This window comes from Phalacrocorax carbo, chromosome 4 (assembly GCF_963921805.1).
Source record: "Phalacrocorax carbo chromosome 4, bPhaCar2.1, whole genome shotgun sequence".
Lineage (NCBI taxonomy): Eukaryota > Metazoa > Chordata > Aves > Suliformes > Phalacrocoracidae > Phalacrocorax > Phalacrocorax carbo.
In genome coordinates, this window is record NC_087516.1 from 7,911,341 (window position 1) to 7,930,637 (window position 19,297).

At 39.8% G+C, this 19,297-nt stretch overlaps 1 protein-coding gene across 5 annotated transcripts in view; it reads right to left on the minus strand.

The window, feature by feature from the left end:
• CTBP1 (C-terminal binding protein 1) overlaps positions 1-19,297 on the minus strand; it is a 248,832-nt gene that overhangs the window by 103,283 nt on the left and 126,252 nt on the right. The gene's annotated exons all lie outside the window — the stretch shown is intronic.

The window sequence follows — 19,297 nt, forward strand, 5'->3', positions numbered from 1 at the left end:
CTAATGAAGCATGGTCATTAACAAATGTAATTTGTGAGCTAGCTTCGAAACATGTCTGTGAAGATGCAAGTAGAGAAGAGTCCATGCAATACATAAAAGACTGTGATTTCATGGGAATGTTGTGTTTGTCCGCCAAGAGGTTCAGCAGCTCTCACAAGAGCAGTGGTCATCAGATATTAATGGAGGAACACACCTGGTCAGAGACAGGAAGAAGAACAGCCCAGTATCCATCTCAGTGCCATCAGCTAAAAAAAAAAAATGGTTTGAAGCATAATTGCCCAAAATAAGGGTGGAAGAACTTCCTTTGCCAGGGAGGAGGAAGAAATGCTGAGGTTTTACAACCATTACAAGATCTGAAAATCTCTGTCTACCATAGCTAATATTCTACTCACTTCCTTCATTTTTCCAGGGTTATCACAGAGGTGACTTTTAAACAGCAATGTCCTTACATAATGACTTGCCAAATATCTCATATACCCATTGCCAGCAGAGTTATCGTCTAAATCTGCTGATAAACAGGAAAGCATCAGAGAGAAAATAAGGAAAATAATATGAAATGAGAAATTCTGAAAAAATACACTTTGATGAACGACTAACCATCCCTCTGAAGTTACTTACAATATTTACATGTGAAAAGAGGATTGCACACAGTTTCGGAAGTTCATGTATTATAAGCTCTGGTGAAATATCCATCCCCCATAAGAACTAATTGAAGGATGGATGCGTTTGTCCTGAGGTATTGGATGGGAGATAAAAGGATAGTCAAAATACAGATGGGGCTACGATGGTTATGGCTAGTGAAAATAATGCCAGCGTCCCGCAGGCAAGTACATCCAATATGAATACTAAGTTACACAGAGCAGCTTTCAGTGCCAGGGCACGAAGGCACCACACCCTAGGAAGAGAAAGTTCGTTTTATAAAGAGCATTTGTTTTAAAAATCAAATAAATGGGTTTGAGGAAACGCTGGAAGGCAAACAGAACAGCCATTCAAAAACTTTGCAATCAATGATCCATTCCTCAGACGTCTGTTGCTTTAAACTGACAAATTTTTGTGAAATAAAAGCCAGACTAACTAAGACAGGTTTGGACAACTGATGGTTTAGACCTCCAGGATTTCTTCAGAAAATCTCACGCAACCACCAAAACACCACAACTGCTTCTTTGTGTGCAACCCGACACAAAATAGATACTTTCTGCTAAAAAGGCTCAGCTAACATTACCATTTGTTTCCACTCCATTTTATCATGCTCTCTGCCACGCTGTTTGGGGGAGAATGACATATAACATTTTTCACAAACTGTCATATGCTTGCAGATCAGTGGGTTAATGTATCAGCCTTTCACCTCTGGAAACCACAGTTCAACAGCCTGAATTACTTTCGTAATAAATGTGGTATTGTCTTAGTTCAATACAGATTTGTGTTTGAAGAACTGTAACAAAATATTTCTGTAACCTTGTAGAAAGGTTAAGTTGGCAATTCTCTTTTATGACATAGATTTCCTCTGTAATCTCAAGAAAGCTAATTAAACCCAGCCTTTGAAAATAATTAGGTATCTAACACTGATTTTACTAAGTCTGGTTTAAATAAAACTACTTTCTTTGATAAACTAAGCTATGATATGAAATAACTGTAAATTATTTCCATAAATTGGTTCGCAGCAGGTAAAATAGATTATAGGCCAATAAAACTAAAATGTACATCTAGCTCAGGTAGGAGCTAAAAACAATGGGTTTCTTTTAGGAATATGGAGAAAAAAAGCGTTGTTAAAAATCAGATTTTCAGCTTGAAACCAGTTTTCACATTTCAATAATAAAGCTGTGAAAAATAGAGCTTGTTAAAAAAAAAAAAAAACAAACCACAAATGCACACTGGGATACCTTATGATTGGCGAAGAGTTAGTTAGCAACACTGGAACTGCTTTATCTAGCAATCATTTTGCTCACAGATATGTATCACCATGGATTTTCACTTCAGATTCACCCATGACTATATATATATACACACCATAGAGCACAGCGGTCAATGTAATCTTTATAACCAGTATGTTTAAGGGATTTAAAATATCATAACATACACCCTTCCCAAAAAGTGGATGGATTTTTAACTTAATACTGAGGGTTTTAAGGCCTCAGAGCCCTAAGCAGGATACATTGTTCCTTAAAAGAAAGGCAAAGCCTTCTGAAACCAAACACACCGCAAACAAGCGCATAACCAGATAATTTCCTGCTTTCATACAACTAACGGGCACGTTAATTCTTTTACTGTAATAGGGATTATAAAAAACCCTATTCTATTGATTTTAATGGTGCTGTCACTGCAGCAGAATAACACTTTTCCAGTCTCGCTTTGCATTACCGCTTCAACCTCTGATGACAGATGAAAAGTACTGAATCTTAGCCAAAAGCTGAATACGCCATTATCTCTTTTTGCACAGCTGCACAGTCATATCCTAATACAGAGTGGTGCTTTCTACCATTTTGTTTAGGGCTTAAAAAAAAATAGAAAAGAAAAAAAAATCCCATATCCTAAAGGCAAAGACAACCTGAAACTTTGCTCAAAGAAGCATGAAAGCACAATTCCTTTGCAAAATGTATGACTACCTTATAATGTCACATTACCATACTTAGAGTTAGTAATGGGCGGCTGAACTCTGAAATGTTGTTTGGTTTCTATTCTCCGTTTGTTCCAGTCAGTTCAGCAAATTCCAGAAATGGGATAAATAAATGCATAAAGGTTTATATTAACTCAGTTATAATGTAATTCAGATACGATTGGGAATAGATGCTCATAAGCCTGAAAAGGACCTTTTGGGTCACTGGCTCTAGTTTCAACTACTATTCACACTTAGTTCATATAAGCCCTTTTAAACAGAGGTTCACACTGCACTTCAAAGCCAGCACGGTGTCCAGACCCACTGTGTCTGTCAGATTGATCACTCATGGTCAGAAGCCTCCCAGCTTCAAGCCTAACAGTAATAATTGTCAGTCTACATCAATTTATTTTTTATGCTAATGCTGGCATTCAGCTGAAGTAACTCCTTGCACTCCCTACTTCTTTAATTGTCTGATATTTTTGCAGACAGCAAACATACACATGCTCTCAGCCCACATTTCGCTGTGCTGCCAGCCACTCTGTCTGACCTTCTCGGGACACTCAGGTCCATGGTTTCCTCATCACGTTAACAGATCTCCCCTGCCCTGTCCTGGTATGAATTCTTCATTTGTGAATGTGATGACAAGAGTAACACACAGCGTATGAGATGAGACAAAAGCCCCATTCAATGACATTATGGCTTCCCTCTCTTTAGTGGAAGTTTCTTATACAGTGCATCATACCTGACCTCTCTCACGGCTGTTATTTCATTAGGGGCTTGCAGGTAACCTGCAGTCACCTACCACGACCAGTATTGTCTCTTCGTCATTTCAAACACTGGAATAACATGAACTGGGAAGCTCAGCATTATGTATATGTATATGTATATGTATGTGTATATGTATGTGTATATGTATATTAGTAGTCTCTCAGTGCATATCCTTGCAGTTCATGGTATGCAATTTGATACCATTTGTATTTTACCCATCCTCATCATCTTCCTCCCAGATATTCTGATCACTTACTACACACTGGTAATCCTGTCCTACTTCACATTCTCAGCGTACTTCATTCGACCAATCTTCCTGCAAGATCGCTAATGGAAATATTAAATCAAACACACGCCAAGACCAACTCACACATCACTAACAACCCTCTTCCTGACTTTTCTTTACATCAAGTCCTCTGTCACACTCTCCATTCTTTAAGTGATTCTCATCATCTCCAGTTTCACTAACAATTTCCTGAAGTGATGCTTATTAAGCACTTCAGTGAAGCCCAGGCTGAGAAGAAGTATCAGTTACTTATTTTTAGTAAACGCAGACTATACTTTATGCCATTTCTACTGATCTACTAGATCAGAAACTGTTTACTTCCTCAAAACACTTTCCAAAGGATATAACTGAGATGTGACTAACAGGTTGGGAGTCCTTTTAATATTCCTCCCTTCTCTGAAAATTTTGGTTGCACACGAAATATTTTCCAATTAGCAATTGCTGTTTCTCTGTCCTCACTGCCATTAGCCATCTTCTCCATCATTATCCTTTTGGGAAAGGAAAGAGGTAGTCTGGGGATTACCAGTTGCATTTAACTTCAACTTCATTCAGAATTAAGGCAGTCCCACTCCTATTTTCCTGATTTTCTTTAATTAACCTGTAGCTATCATTTAAATCTTCTTTTCCAAGAGTAAGTCGGCTTGACTTTCGCTTACTCTCTCTTAATCACTACACCTCTAAGATGCCACTTTTTCTTTTCTTGCTCTTGATTTCCCTGCTCAGTCTGTTTTTACATTCCTTGGAGGCTGCTCATTCCCAATACCCTTCTAGACGTTGCTTTTCATCTCTGCCAGGCCGGAATACCTCCGCTTCAGCTGCAGACATAAGATACGAATAGTGTTTATAACTTTGACCTACAGATATTCTACACCTCCAAATTCAAGTGCTCAAATGCTTTGGCCCAGCTGAATTCACCAAGTTGATCTTCTAAAGTTTCTGAGCTGAAAACCGCACACTTTTTTTTATTATCCTCAGGATCAGCAACAAGACAGCGCAGATCCTCACCCTTGCCTGCCCGGGCATCGAGAGCGTATCCGTCTCCTGCCACACCGCCAACCGCAGTCTGGCAGGGTGGTAACCCTCCCTCCATCGGTACGGGGCCCAGTACTCCATCAGCCACTGTCAGCCTTCTGCCCAAATATTTTCCAAAAGAGGAAACGTAGCAGAGGATGCTTCGTTACATTTTTAACATGCTCGTTAATATGGTAAAACATGCTAACAGTTTGACACAGTCAGAAGTTAACACGTTCTTCAGCTATTGCTTCTTCCCAGCAGTTCTATCGCTGATACCAATACAAGGTCCACTGGCAAAGACGACACAAAATGGAGCATTTAAAGCACTGGCTTCTATTCCCAGCACTGTTTGTATCTCACTGAGAAAGTAACTAGATCAGTCGACTTTACCTGCAGAAGCAGGTTGTTATAGTTACCTCTGTGGCTCCCAGTGTACTACTAAATTCCACACAAATATTATACAGTGATATCAGAAAGACCAGAAGAAATTAAAGCATTATGAGAGACCCTCATGGAAGTCAAGGGTATGTGAACGCTACTATAAATTGCAAGGGAAGGGCCATCTCATCTTACTAATGAGGAACAAAGAATATTAACTCGAAGGTGGGATGTACCTTCTAATACAGCAGTGTTTTGCACTGCTGTAGCACAGATGCTTTTGTAGGGGGCTGCCACTGCACTTTGCAAAAAGTATTTTCCACAAATCCCACGTGTAACCTGAGTAATTACTTTCCATTTTTAGGTAGGGAGGGAGACTGCTGCCAAGGTATCAAATGGATTACAGAACGAGGGGGAGTGTTTCACATAAAAAAAGCCAAAAAAATGCAAACATAAATTACCAGAAATGGAGACTGTAGGAGAGAAAGCTTGAAAAGCAGGACTTTGACAAGTGTCCCAGTCTCCAGAGGATCTTTGCTAAATTCAAGCTCAGTCTCCTAGAATTTGCTGTTGGTACTATGAAGTACCAGTATCAACGCAAACATTCCTCCATGATACTTAAATTGGTTTGGAGTAAGAGGTCTCACACTAGCTCATCAAGACTATGAAACTTCCGTTAATGGTGTGTGTGTGTGCGTATATATATATATATATATATGTAAAACCGATCAGCATCACAAAATAAATGTTAATACTGTGACTAAAAGGCAGTACTCTCATTTCATCAGTGGTTTCAGTAACTTAGTTCTTAAAACCCTTAAAACTTCTCTTACCAAGAGAATAAGAACTAATTCACAGCCACAGAAGGAAGTGCAATGTTTGTCACAGTTTATCGACGGAAAGTCTTCTGCTTATTTCTGACAGGTTCAGGCACCTGCCTTCAGCAAATTACAGCACAACGTACCTGTACCCACACAGAACTGCGCCCAGGTTAGTAGAAATGAGATACCACCCAGTGACGTTTCCCCTGAAGCAGTTTAAGTACATAGTCTATCAAAAATAATTTGAACAAAAGGCTCAAATTGTAGAAAGAAGTCCCGACAAGCCTCCCATACTTTATTCTTGTGTACAAGGACAGGTAGTTTCCATTCCCATATGCATATATAACTTTTTTTCTGTCCAAACCACTTTATTCCACTGAAAAAGGTATCAATATTCCAGATAAATAGTTCTTTCTTTTCACAATGAGTGGTTGTAGAGCTGAAAAGCTGTCCAGAAAACCCAAATGGTTGCCAATGACCTGGTAGAACAGATTTACAATTCAACCTTCTCCTTAGAACAAAATTCATTTTTTACTACTAAAAGGAGTCTTTATTTTGTTGCTAATCCTGTTAGCAACCTCCTGCTATCCTCAGCAGCACCCAGCTATCTTTATCTTATTCCAGCATAACCAACAAAACATCATAATTTTAAAGTGTAGTGGGTGGGACGTCCAACCAGGGCGCACACAAACTCCTCTGCAATGTAATATTTTCATACGCGAGAGCTGTAATGATGAAAACCATTTGCAGAATGCGCAGCTCCAAGTGGCTGGGGGTGGGAAAGCGCTCCCCCTCCGCAGCCTTCCCAAACCCCAGAGCCACTTTACCAGGATGCCACGCGCATGCGGTGCAGCAGTCACCCTAGGGCGTGCGCAAGCAGGAAGGATTTGGGGCTCAATTTAGAAGCTCACGGTGGCCTCACGGTTGCAAGTCTTCTTGCAGTGTAATAATTTAAAAAAAAAAAAAATACAAAAAAATAAAGATACTGTGCTGAATTCATCAACTCAGGAATTCTTAGGACAAGATTTGTACTGCAAATTATTTGAAAGCCAAACTCTTCTGGAAGAGAAGACTGAATCAGTCCTTCCCCACGAGCACTCTTCTGTACAGAAGTAGACTGGGAAAAAGTTAAGTCAGTCTCCATGAAAAAGTGAAGTCAGCCTGGGTCCTTTCAGGGTAAAACAGTTGTTACGTGGAACGTTAGAGCAAGTCATGCATACCACTGAGTGCAGCCATGGGAGCTGGATTGCACAGGTGGGAAACCATGGCACTGGGCAAATATTGAGCAAGAAAAAGGTTGAAGATGCTTCCCCTCCCCCAGCTCAGAATAAGCGCATTCAATGTACTCTTATCCAACTATCTTTCATACTCTTTTGCTCCACCTGCTGGCTCTGCAACAGCAGGCAATGTATTCTACACCTTCTATAATTACAATACTTATAAAAAATTAAGATAAAAATTATTGTAAAAAAAAAACAAACAACCCACCATATGTCAGTGTATGCCTCATGAACTTTTATCCATGTATTGCCTCTGCATTTATAGATAGATATCTAGTTGTTGTGTCTTTTACTTAATGAGTTTATTCGAGCTTCTGGGGTCATTTCCCCCCCTACATACTGTGAGCATAAAAACCTATTTTGTCACTTACACATTCAAGAAACAGAAAAATTTTATTATGAGTATGAAGAGTTTTCAGAGTTCAAATTCCTTTTTTTCTCAATGGTATCATGAAAAATGAGACATGGAAGGATTTTATTACACCTCAGAAAGCATAGTAAGTTTGTATAAAAACAGATTATCTATATATAGATTTAAATGGATACAGGTGCTTATTTAATAAACGAAATTCTATTACAGAAAAGGGTCTTTCCAGGGCATTTTTATTACTCCCCTAAAGGGAATCATATTCCACTGCAGAATCAAAAACTGGGACTGGATGGGATCTGAAAAGCTCCTTAGTCCATCCACCACCTATGGTAACATCAAAATCACCTCTTTGCAAAACCTCTGGTCGCCACCACCTTCTAAAGCAACTTATTCCACGTTAATACCAGCATTGAAACAAATTCGCTGAACAACATAATCATTTTAAAGCTGTAATTTAACACAGTGTTCCGCACTCAGAGATGGATAGCACATGAACACACGCACCGTACATCATCCCTGGGCTTGCAGCAAACCAGAAGTGCCCGATTAGCACGTTAATGGAGCAACCTGCAGCCCCAGTGAGCAGAGGTCAAGCACGTCATACCCTCCTGCCCCCGCAGCTTATGGCACAGGTTTAAGCAGGTTAAGATGCACAGTGGAAATGTGTACATTCTTTAAATGCTATTCACTCCAGCATAAAGGAAGAAATAAATTAATTGCCATGCTGGTAACTTTCTGGCTCTTCAAAGTTAAGCACATGCATAGCCAGCAAGTAGGGGATTTTTATTCTTTATTTAAGTCTTGCAATTTCATTTTTCAGTTGTCAAAAGCACAGATAAATTTGACTGCAAAGAAGCTTGGTACAGGTTGAAAATTCTGGTATTCTTGTGAATGACAGGGACAGGATGAATCTTCCAGTTATGCTCAAATTTTCTTCTTTGTGTGTCAGTGTAAAGAAAAAAATATGAAAAAAACAAGGCTTGAGTTTAAAATCTGTTTTGCGCTAGGGTTTTAACTCAGCAGCAGCGTTATGGTATCAAGCTCAATGTTATTGCAAAGTTAGTTCTCCTTTAAATTTGCAGCTTGTGGAATAAATCACTACAGGCTTGCTCTGCTCAGAAATTCCTCCCTTACTATCCAATCCTTCTCAGAGACAAGGAGCTGAGTTACTCGGTACTTTGGTTTGACAGGGTGCTGCCATTCGTAACATTTTTTGTTCAAATGCTGCAAAAAGATGAAGCTTCTAATTTTGTATTCAGACCGTATTAGTCGATGCCCTTCTCAGTGGTATGGGACCGTCTCCTGCATCCTCCGACAGAGCAGTTAAAGATGAGGAAGTTGCCAAACAAAGTATAAAGAACAATAATTACATCTTTGGGGAAGAGAAAATAAACATTCACTGTTTCCAATTACACTATTAGATGGCTGCACAAATCAAATCTCAAAGTATAGGCAGACCATATAAGGTACCATATATCCATCTATATGGCAGCTAAATAGTGACAGGGCATGTAAGTGTAAAGAAATCAGAACTGTGTATCTCTTGTCGGTTTACTGTGATTTCTGAAGAGACAAAAATCTCTTGAATTTTATTTTTTAAAAGCTAGTAGAGAGGAAAACATTACCTGACCTTAATAAATCTTTCTTCTGAGGGTTTTTTTTGTTTGGGTTTTTTTTTCCAGTGTGCCTAATTTTACACTTTTGACAGCTCCCACATTATTCTTTTTAGGTCACGCAAGAACATTACAAAGAGAATAATGTTCCAGAGGAGTGTATTGAATAACAGTCAAAATTGGGTTGTTTAGTGAGATAACAGAGCACGGATGCAGCAGCACAACAGCACAATTCGCCTCTTTCTGCTGCCTGTTGGTAAGGAACAAAATCAGCTCAATCCAGACGAGCATTCTCATAGCACCTCATCATGCAGCTACAGGTGTTCACAACACTAGCTGTAAATTAAATAACGAGTATTTAAGGGGGGGGGGGGGGGGAAAAGAATGGGTTTGTTTTCATCTTTCCTTTAAGGTCACCAGGTAACAGAAGGTCTGTGCTACCTACCGGATCCCCAGCAATTCTGCACAGGGAGAGGGAGCGGAGTGAGGAAAGGATGACAAATGCCAGCTTTAAAAATGTCAGAAGTAAGGGTTAAATTCCAGTCTTCATTAAGCTGTTTCATGTCTGTCCTCTGTTCCTCAGTTTCTCATGTGGTAAAAAAAGCTCACAGTCCTTTTTATACCTTTAGAATAAAACACTATATACGGACTGCTTGCTAATTATTCAATACTTTTATTTATGCACATCCCTAAAATACCTCTCTAGAGTTTCAGCTGTTGGCACTACAGAAGTTTGTATTTGAGAAGTCAGTGAGACAGCAATTAGCTACAGGCTTAAATGAAGAGTAATGCCTATAGATTCTATATTAATTAGTGACAAGTCCTTTCTACAAGTAAAGATTTTTTCATTCTTCTCTGCAATCATTTACGCACTCGTTTAAAACCCGAGTGCAACTGTGTAATACAACCAGCTTCAAACAATACGATTGAGCTTGCTTAGAATACGAAACTATACAAAAATAATTTTTGCAGTACTGAAATCTAACACACATTTCAGGGGAAACATATTGAAGCCATGAAGCACGACTTTTTCTCCTGGGCTTCAGTACTAATTGCTTGTGGACTTTGCAAGATGTTAGAAACGGCAGAAAACCACAGAGTCTTTTCTCAGTGGAAATCATGAGAAAAATATAATTTCTTCTGACCACAACAATAAATGCTTTTAAACGCAAAAAGTCGTCAAAAGACTTTCTAAGCAACTCAGAAGAAATCACTTCAGACAGGATTACTACTTTATATGTATATCCAAAGCCCTGCAGGCGTACTAGAGTCGTATTTGTTAATTCTGCGCTAGCCTGCTTTGACTTTACCACGGGGCTTTGAAACATTAAAAAAATTGGTTGAAAACATGAAGCTTAAAGAAAACTCATATTGCCTTTTTACTGTAAATATCCTGTATCAGGAATTGGGGGTGCTTGATGTCCTTGCCTTTTTGTTTGGCAATGATCAGTCTGAACAATTTTTCTCCTTTTTCCTTTAATCCGCTTCCAATTGCGGAACAGCTCACTAGAGAAGACTCAGCGAAACGATGGAAAAACCACTGCAACCGCCACAACCCAGGACCCTGCACATTATTCCACATGTGCATAAAGCTGTTCTTATGAAGATGATCAGACAGGCATGTGTTGCATTTAGAAAATCCAGCCCTTTACTTATTTATGAAAATTAGCACCGCCAATACACCCAGTGAAACTCTTGTGTTTTGCACTACAAAAGCCTAACCCTTTCTCTCCATGTCTCTGGCGTCTGGACTACAGGAGAAAGGTGGGTGTCCACAGAGTCAGAGTAACACATGGGTCAAGGCTGGCATCACTCCCTTCTTGCCCTGGCTCTTGACCCTTCCCAACCGCCGTGCACAGAAGTTAGTTTTTAGTGCAAACGAGGTCTAATATTCTCTTGTCCCAGATATAACTCAACTAACCCCCACCTGGAGTTGGCCTAACCCACGAAAGATGCTCGTCTTCTCATACATTCATAGAGCTGCACTAACAGTCCTGAAGGACTCATCACCTGTTGACTCTTCGGATAAGGACAGCCCTACCTGACCTGACCGACCTCACCACCTCTACACCTCACTCCTGAGAGCGGACAACTGCTTCTGAACATCCAGGGAATTTACAGAAATTACCAGTGACACCGGGGATTGACACACAAGATTTACATTATTTCTATTCTGATCATCTAGTCCAAATATGAATGGGAAATAAAATAATGGATTATAATGATGATTTACATCAGTTATTTCTGGTTTTTATCAAACAAAAAGTAGGCTCTGCCAGCAAGGATTACCTGTTTATTTACAAATGGACATCTTCGTGTCTTTGAATAAAACATACCTCGCAGCCTGTCTTTAAAAGTACACAGATGCATTCATCCATAAACGCACTCGGTTTTATCCATATATTTATCAGTATATTTATCCATGTGCAAAGGATATGACCAAAGAGCATTACTAGTCACACGCATAACTAATTCATGAAGTAGCTGAAGTAAAATAAACTTCTGGAAAGTTCTTATCACTAAGTGTCTTTGATAGCTTTTATTGAAGAGAGAAAACAATCCTGGGAAGGTACTAAGGAAAGTTTTCTGAAGTCTAGCTGCAAAGTTGAAGGCTGTGGACGTCACCTGGCAAAACTGGCAAAAACTTCTCCTCGGGACATGTGGTGCAGGAAAGCAATCACTTTTAAGAAAATCACTTGCTATCCTTAGAAACAATGACTGCCTTTTTCAAAAGTGACTACTGCTTGAGTCTGGAAGTGGTGATAATCCACCCTCTGAAAAATCAGATACTTTCATGTTCTCACACAAACATAAAAGGTACCGAAAATTTCCAGCTAATTTTTAAAGCCTTGGCCCAGAGGTATGCTTTGGAGATAGGAATATACTGTTCCCTTCCCAGCCCAAAACACTGTTTAATTGAGTTAATAAGTAGTCTACTTCTCAAATAATTTTAAAGCAAAAAATACTTTTTTTGTACTTTTCAGGATTTTCAGGTTTTTGAATGAACAGCATAATAACAAACTATTTTCATATCCTAATGGTTCCTCCCTTGAGCTCGCTGCGCATCAGACATCCCACTGTTCCAGTCCAGCCGACAATACACCTGTTGTTCCCACTACAACCGCTGGCGTAACTAACAAGACTCTTCTGTACATATTTCAGTTTTAAATGCCACATTCTGCATAGCCTGTAACAGTTTGTTCCGATTTCAGAACAAAAATACGTAATTCAGGACATATTGCAAAAAAAAAAAATCACCACAGTGTTACAAGCACCAATTTTCTCTCAAAAAACAATGTTCACATTCTCACCTATGTAGAGAGGTTTGTACTGCTAAAAGTTTTGTAATTTAGAAAGTCCACAGGGAAATAAACTTCAAAATCTTCCTTCACTAGCACCCAACTGGTTCTCCCACAATAATCTCTATACAAGAAAATATACTTATACACTATCTATGCAAATGAGAAGCTCGCCTGGGCAATGAAGCTTAAACGACACCTAAACATACAACGATGAAGCACACAGTGATTTAAACATCATCAGCAGTGAAAGTATGGAGCTAAATTAACGGGCTCCCCTTTGAAAATTGAACTCATTATGAAACCTCGGTTAGAGAACAACTTGACTGCAGCCTATCTGACCATACCTCATACCTTTTGTGTAAGCGTAAGCGGAAAAGATAAATCCTGGTATATGTAGAATAATACTCTGATTATTTATTAGAATGTGCTTCTCCCTGTACAAATGTGTTAGATCCGTATTAGGTTCATTCCTATTAGGTAAAACTAATTTATTTGGTATAAGGCAAATGGAAAAAAAACCGAGACCATTTTAAAATTGCCTAAGGTCACTTCATGGGCAAAACAATGTATTTAAACTGCAAAGATGACAACATGCTTAATATGACTACATAGAAATTGCTTCCTTGATGACAATACATTAAAATCCTCATTGAATATTCATAGAATTTTTGACAAGATTGAGTGACACGTAATCCCAGCCCCAGCCAGCACCGCCTCGATAGCCTCACTGCGCAAGGATGGATGCCACACCAGCCAGGTCATCTTTGTTCCTCACAGGGCCACAAATGGCTGTACAAAACATTCAGGTTTCCAGTTTTTAATCTTGCGTCAGGCTGACACAAATAGAAGAGAAGGAACTCAGACGTACAGAGCTCCCGTGTATATCGCACGCCAGGGTGAGGAAGAGCCTTTATCACAACTGTACAGTAAGTGAGTGAAAGTGCTGTAATTTTCTTATAGTGTGGCAACGGAAAATTAGAGAAATAGCAAAGAAAAATCCTTCAAGTGACTTTCACTTACTAAGTTATGACCTCTGCATGATAAATAGGTAAGCAGAGTTTAAATGATATGAAATATGTCAATTCAGAGTGCATTAGGATGCCATTAACAGACAGTAGCTTAGACATTGGGAAAATATTAAGATGGATAGATCACTTAGCAACAATAGGACAAAGAAGGTTTTAATAAAGGCAATGCAAGACGCTATGATACTAATACTGCTGGAGTGCCTTTTTTTGTCAGCTATGTACCAATGTGATAAAAAACTATTAGTGTTGAGACAAACAAGGGTAGACAATTAAAGAACATTCAAGCCAAAGCCTTGTTTATTAATCACGCAAGAAATTTCACTGCTAAAACCTGTACCAGTAATGGAATGTGATTAATACAGCATTTCAATCCCATAATAAAACAGTTCCATAATTTTTTAACTGCAAAAGTGGCACATAACACACTCCTTATGCCATCGCTCCCATGTCAGGCAATGTTTACGACGACATTATCTGATAAGATTTTCGGATGACCTAAGGCCCTGGGTGGCAACGCGCTCGTTTGCATCGTGACAGTTCCTGCTACCTGCATCACGAGGATGGCGCATCAGGCCAGGCAGCAATCGATGAAAGAGATGCGACAGACTTGTAAAACTGTCCTACTCCTCTTAAGAGCAGTGGGATCTGACAGAGGTTTACAAAAGACAATGAATTATATATAACTGCCTGGCAGGGCAGCTTTAAAGTGATGCACTTTGGTTTTTAAGCGTGGAAATGAAGGACATTTTAAAATACTTACAGATGTATCAGCCTGGCATTTGGGAGAGTAAGGAAGACATACATGTGTAATGCTGCACAATAAAAAAAAAAAAGAAAAAGAAAATTCAAAAAATTCATTTTATCTTGTTATTTTCTTGTAAGCCCCAGGCTGACACCTTTGCCACAGCTCCAGCCACACAGTTACACCTGGCACACGCAAAATTCTGTTGTCTTTTCAGATCACTATCACTTACCTTTGATTTTTACACTGTTGACTGTTCACATGAGCTTGTCATCATACCATCTTATCTACAGGCAATATGGGGGGTGCTTGTACTAATCCAAAGATATGGGGGTGCCCAGCAGTGCCCCTTAAACTCATCACCTCTACTGCAAACATGGGCATGAAACGCCACAGTTCAGAGACCACACTTGAATCCTCCTTCCCGATCTACCAGCCCCTTCCACTGTCAGTCAGCCTGATGATGTGAGTATGTATGTGAGTGCTGTTCGAGGATATTATAATTCCTCCAGTGTTAACACTTTTAACCAACAAAAAAAAAAAGAACAACTCTTTCTGCTTGGAAAATTTTATCATTCATAGAAAACAAAATCATTTGTGACACAGGAGGTTTTGTGAGGGGAAAGCTCTGCCTTGTTTGAATAGGCAATAACATCAGCAAAAACAATCGGGGCAAACATTTTGTGCGTGGAACTGTACGGCACAGCCGGCTGCAGCTGCAGCACCAAAGCCTGCCGCGTACCCCACGCGGCGCCGGGGCAGCGGGGACGGAGGGAAGGCAAAGCCTCAGGGGCCACAACCCCCCCGATAAATCTACCCCTCATCTTCAATTATATTGTTTTAAATAACTTTTCAAGCAAAGAGAAGATCATAATTTGCCAAACCCTCAGCTACAAGTGACAGAAGCGTTTTTACACTTCTGTTTTTGCAAAACCACTTACCTGACAACTGTAACTGCAGACACCCGACAGCACAGACAATGACAGTAACACGCTGCTCTGAGCCACGCACCTTCCGCAGACAAGCTTTTGCTTTCATTTGCTACACAACCCTGCTCAATGCCTTGGATAGCTGCAAATAAATAAGGCATTTTAGGGAAACAGCTCCATGATAAAGGCAAGGAAGAGACTGCTGTGCTCCTGTAGACTGCAGAGCTTGTTCCTCTGTTGCCACCTTCCTTTAAATAATTCACCTTTCACATCCCAGTTTCAATTCCCACAGACAGCACCCTTCTGAGGAGGGGCATATATTGCACCCCAACTGCATTACTGGGGATCGCAGTGGAAGGGAGTGGGGTTTTGCCATCAGCCTCTGCTCCTCCTACACTTTGGAAGCAGAAACAGGTTCATCAGCTTAAGGAAAATACCAGATTTTGAACTGCAAGAGGAAGTATTTTTGACAAAAATTTTATCCTCGCCTACGATACAGCATCTTGGACAACTGCGGCCTGGGATCTGCCTTGGGGCAGGCTCACCTGCGTGCAGCCCCACCGCAACAAGTCATTAAAACCCTGCTGAAGGCCCCACTGCTCTTAACCAGAATTTATCTAGATACAACTTCACACTGTCTTTGATTAAATCTACTTTTAACAGTATTTGCAAATTGGCCTTTTGGAAACAACTGTTGTATGTAATATTTGTTTTCACTGTCCTTCCCGCTGGGAGCAGAAGAGGGGCGCAATCTTAATATATTGCCCCGCGCTCCTGCTCCAGGCGAGGCTCCCAACACCGCGGCGGTTCTGCGGTGTGAGCTGGAGCTCCCACCACCATCACCCACCCAACCCCTCGCGCCGCGCATCCCCTGGGCGTACGGCCGGGATGGGCTGTGAGGACAGACAGCTTCATCTGAAGCAAAGAGTTTGGAAAATTGGAGTAAAATCAATGCAACCACTTTTTAAAGCTGTTTTCACTGACCCCAGATAAAATGCAACGTTGTGACTGAAACCGCCTACAAAATTTTTAAACAGTGGCTCAACTGAAGAAAAAACAAACAAAAAAAAAGAAAAAAACCCAAACCAAAACCCAACACTGTTTCACAGAACTTGCTAAAAAAAGGACGATGGCTGATATCTTTAAACAATTGGCCCAATTACACTTAAAAAGTTCGAAACAGCTTTCGCACGGTACCTCACAGCACTCTGAACATAAAGCCGCTGCAACGTAAGCAGACGGGGAAGCCTTTGCCATGTCCCTGCTCAGTTAAAATACACTGTTTGTGTTTCACACTTCTTAAAGCTTTCCTTTTCTTTTTTTTTTTTTTTAAACTTTCATTTCCCTTTTTTTAATGTAGACAGCGCTAAAGATTAAAATGCGCTCAGGAAAGAGGTGCTGAAAGTTGGAAATAAACCCAGGCAAACTTTGCAACGGCAAAGGAAATTAAAAATTTCTAATCACAAGTACTTAGGTGAAGCTTACTGCAGCAGGTACTGATGGGTTCTCATGCATAATAATAACAATAATTACTGATTTTCTTGCAATTCCATGCAATGTGCATTTCTATACTCCGAATCACCTTTACAGAAGAAACAAGATAAACTGGAAACAAAATTTTTAAAGTTTATCAGTTGCATGTTTCCAAAAAGCAATATATGAAACGCAAACCCTACCTGGCAATGGACTCTTAGACCAAGATTAACTCCATCTCATTTCATATGTGCAGTATTTTCAGCAATATTTTTTGTGTCCACTAAATTTTAACACACTATATTACTTCTAAATAAACACTAGTCATGCTAATGTTTTAGTTAATGTAGCATTAGATGCCACAAGTGTTTCTGTTTTTTTTTCTGAACCTTAATTTAGCACCAACATTCAGTTTTTGAATTTAATAAAAATACTGTTTTACTGTGCTAGCCAAGCTTGTTCTTCACACAACGTGAAAGCATATCCCCAAGAATCAGCTGAAGCCAACGTTAACATCTGTGCAAAAATTTACTTTCCTATAGAAAGTCATTTGGAAATTTTCCTCAGAAAATGTTCCTTTCTCCACCCCTGCATACTACTCCACTGACTCCTTCCCTTCCCAAAAAGCCCCAAAACAGTCCAGCAACACTGGTACTGACTGACTATTGATTTACCTCTGGAGAAAGCATCTTCATCAGGTTAGCTTCAGTGCTTGCTCATTAAAAGGTTTTTGATGTATGCATTAATACATGTGATGCATAACAAGAAGTTAAAACAAGTTGGAAATGTATGTATTATTAAAAAAAAAATCAAATAAGTCACTATTAAATGCAGAAAGGAACCAAAAAAGATCAAGTCATGAAGCCAAGACAGCATCTAACGCCTGGCTGGTGCTTACAGAGCCAAAGTCTATTATTTGCTGCTGGTTTTAATTGCAACAGCAAAGCCATAGCTCTAAAGAGACCGGCACAACTGGAGGCATACTATCCAGCTACCAAAAATGGCTGGACAAGTTCTCAGGGAGCACGTGATGTTTGTGAGCCTGAGGGTCTTTCCTGAAATGACACGTTTGGAAGAACGGCCTTGCAAGGGGAAATCCAAACTGTATTTTAGAGACTTCAGTGCAGAACAAGAGTGTAAAAGAATCTCATTTTATATCGTTAAAACTACCTTTTAGCAGGGGTGGTGGCAAGGCTGACGTCTCATCATGCTGCCAGCCGACTGTGGACACGAGGCACAGCCAAAAAGGCTCCCAGATTACCCCCTCCCTAGGAAAGCTGATCACTGCCTGCACAGGCTTCTGGCAAAGCATCAAGATGTCAAGAAGCTTTTTCTATCAAAAAATTCAGGAATAAAATCACAGAAACTCAAAACACTCTTCCAAACCTCGCTCCAAAAGCGCATAAAACCCCATTCATCACCACTCACTTCACTAGCACTGATGCTGAACTATGCAAAGTCTCCAGCTATATTTAAAAAAGCCTAAAGTCACTTGATTCAGTACCTGCATAAGCTTCGTGCTATTTATGCAGCTGCAGGGTAACTGGGATATTTCTCTTTAAAAACATTAATTTTTTGTAACAGCATTTGTTAATTGTTTTATAAAATAACATGATGTAGCAGTTGATTAACTCATCGCACATCTCCCAATTCGCCACCTCACGTTTTATCCAAAGCTTTCTCTTTGATTCTGGCCCATAAAATAAACCATAGATCTCAACAGATAACTCGCTCAATAGTTAGCTGTGGCACATAAGCAATACAATTCCAGCAAGGAAGAAAGGTTGGTATTAGCCTTCACAGTCCAGCAACTGTATTATTACCAACACATTATTAAACAGCAATTATTGATTTGCCTGTTATGCTTTAGTTGGAGCCTAAAGAAGTGAATAGAGAACACAGCTGATTGGGAAGGGGGGCTGGTTTTTGTTCTGCGTTTCGCTTAGTTTAAAAAAAAAATCTTAAATATTTGGTAACCCACAATTCAAAGCTTCAAAACTTTTAAGTTTCACTATATAATACAGTGAATTTTCCATAATAGAAACTATAAACAAAGATGGGATTTAAAAACTAAAACCCTAGAAGAAAGAGTAGCATAAAACCAAGCAAGTATGATTTCCGACTGCAACATGGGAGTCACAAGTCCTCTATCAGCTTCTCCCTGCAAAAGCTTATGGGACCACCTCAAATATCCTTCGAGGTCTACAGTTGGGACCATTACAAGTTCAGCTCTCCAACTACACCAGAACATCTTCACTGCAGAGCTTGATGTCTGGCTGAAACTTTACACTTTCAAAAAACTTCACTTTCAGAAAGTTTCACTTATTTTGGAAGGGCACCCAACTTGTGCAGATCTGTGGAGAGCAGTCATGGATGCTGGGGAGGATTAACTTACAAGACATACTTGTGGGGCCCAAAATACCCAACCCATTTCTCAGATCTATACGTGGAGTCTTTCGCTTCTGAAGCTTCTCCTCAACCACACATGCAGGAAAGAAAACTTCTGCAGATAGGAGATTTTCACGCTGGTAAGATTCAACTCTAGGTTGTTCTCACACAGCTGGAATTTGTAAATGCATGTATAAGTTTCCTGGATGATATACATATATATTATGGCGGCTTCTTCAAAATCCCACTGCATCTCAGTTGATAACTAACATTCGCTGTTTAGACAAAATCAATGCCTTAGCATAGCTG